Below are 2,448 nucleotides of genomic sequence, written 5' to 3' on the forward strand. Positions count from 1 at the left end.
ATCCTACTTTGTAGGAAGGTAACAATTAGTCAAAACAGACCCTGCTCTCTCATCCTGATTTCATACAGTCTGCTTCCTAACACGGGAGAGAGTTAACACACTGCACCCCAAACACCCAGTCCCTAAGGAGTCCTCTCCAGCTCTGACCCTTTGCCAGGTGTAAGAGGCAAGCAGACAGGCAGCCTTACCACTTCAGTCCTGTCAATCCTGATACCAGCATTGACGTAACCCGGAGACCAAGGACAGCCCCTTCTTACTCTCTCTTACAGGCTTGGCTAAATGCCCTGGGCTTTCTTTCATCTGTCTCAGCTGATAATGTCTAAACTTCATCAATTTCCGAGGTAACAGTCTGAGAACTAGAGTTTAAAATTCCAATACTGTCCAGTAAATCAATATCCTAACCTTCAAAAGATACGTATTAAATTCAGGGTACAACCTTTCATTTGCCAATTGTTCTTTTGGAGTCTAGTCCTAGAGTTCCAATAGTAAAATAACCCCTCAAAAATTTTAAGTAAAAAATCATGAAATAATAAAAGCTCTGCTGCATCTTGTTTCACATTGAGTGTAATGCTGACTTTTCTTTGGAGTATTTAAGAATGTTACAGTGATATTTAATGTTTCCTGTAGGCCAAAGAAAAGGCCTTAAAAGCACACACAGTTTTCATCAATACAACATACAATCTCTTGATCCAAGGGAGTAAAAAGAGTTAACATCTATCAGGGACAACAAGAGCCAAAAAGATCTTACAAAATGATATAACAGGTCATTCTTGGGGAGTTCTAAGACTCAACATAATTCACACATAGGTCCCAAGAAATCCAGGACTGCGGTGATAGCTATTTGTGCTTTCCCCTGCCCCTAAAAGAAGATCTCAGGCCCTCTAAGCAACATTAACAGGATATAGTTTTACTTTGCTCCTTGGTATGAATCACACAAGCCGTAAGACCTCAGGTAAAACCACCTTAATAGAGCTATCTCACAGTCGTGACAAAAACAGTGACCTGCCATTGGCGTGATCTACAACGAAGGAGGGTAATTATACCTGGGCCCCATTTTTCAGCAAAAGTGGATTTCATTGAATCGCTGTTGGACCATCTGGCTCCTCAGAAAGGGTCACTGGCCCCAGGGAACATTCTTCAGTTCTCACCCATGGGCCCCAGCACCACTCTAGGTTATAGAAATATGATAATAGCTAAAATTTATTAAATTCCTACTATGTGCCAGGCACTGTTGAAGACTCATGTATTTACTCATTTATTCCTCTTGTTAACTCTATAAAGTAGGAACTATTATAATTACCATTTTACAAATAAGGCAACACAATAGTTAAACAACTTGCCCAAAAGTATAGAACAGTCACTCCAAGGAACTGAAGCCATTCCCTCCTGCGTTCAGGCCAAGCCACTCTCCAAATATTGTCTAAATAGTGTGCATAACCCTCGATTTCAAGATTCTTACTCAACTACCAACTCCTCTTTTCCCAGCTCACTCCCTCTAACATTCTGACCCCACCAGGACACACAATTCATTGATCCTATTACCTATTCATTGTCCCTCCCCTTGCCCCCACCGTGTCCTCATTTCCCTCACTAGTCATTACAATTACTCACTTATAAATGTCCTCAATTCCCTTCCTTCTACAATATCCACTAAAAAAAAAACAAAAAACAAAAAACCCATGGTTAACACCAATTCCCTGCCTTCTCCATGCCAGCACCCGAGGAGCTGAGCATAACTGGAGGCTCAAATTGCACACCCATAGGTGGGCTCGCTTGATATTCATTATCAATAACCCAAGAGAACCCTTGATATCACCCAGAATCCTACGATGTTTTATTCTGTCATTCTCCAGGATGATTCCTTAACACTTTCTCCTTTGTCCTTAAACCACCAACATCTCCTTTCCCTTCCTCACTCTCAGCTGAAGATCTTGGCTATTTCACTGAAAGATAAAAATGACCAGAAGAGAACATGCATACGCATTCCCACCCCATCTACCAACCTGCCTGCATCTTTGCTGTCCTGTCTTCCCTCTTATTACTGTGGAGGCACTGTCCATCTGTCCATGCTCCACTTAGGCCCACCCCTTCCCACCTTCTCAGGACCATGGTTCCAGCAATTTTCTGCTCTCTTTTCTGCACTAAAGTTTCCCTTTGTATAGGATCCTTTCTGGCAGAATGCATGCCTTTATTTCTCCCAACTTCAAAAAAACAAAATAACTTTTCTGACTCCCATACCTGCCCATTTTACTTCTGTGCTTTGAAATAAATCTCTGGGGAAATAAAGAAAAAGTTATTCTATACTCTGTCTCTCTCATCTCCTCTTGAACCCACTTTAGTACTGACTGCCATGACCTCCACCTTGCAGACTAATGACAGAGTCTTCACCCACTTTCTTGAAACTTGTCTCGTGCTTCCAAGGACCCTCTTCCCTCTTGCTTCTCCTCC

At 42.0% G+C, this 2,448-nt stretch overlaps 1 protein-coding gene across 1 annotated transcript in view; it reads right to left on the bottom strand.

The window, feature by feature from the left end:
* The window catches only part of EPB41L4A (erythrocyte membrane protein band 4.1 like 4A), a 311,568-nt gene that overhangs the window by 142,308 nt on the left and 166,812 nt on the right, over nt 1–2,448 (bottom strand). The gene's annotated exons all lie outside the window — the stretch shown is intronic.

The sequence above is a fragment of the Propithecus coquereli genome, unplaced genomic scaffold (assembly GCF_000956105.1).
Source record: "Propithecus coquereli isolate 6110/MARCELLA unplaced genomic scaffold, Pcoq_1.0 Scaffold62, whole genome shotgun sequence".
Lineage (NCBI taxonomy): Eukaryota > Metazoa > Chordata > Mammalia > Primates > Indriidae > Propithecus > Propithecus coquereli.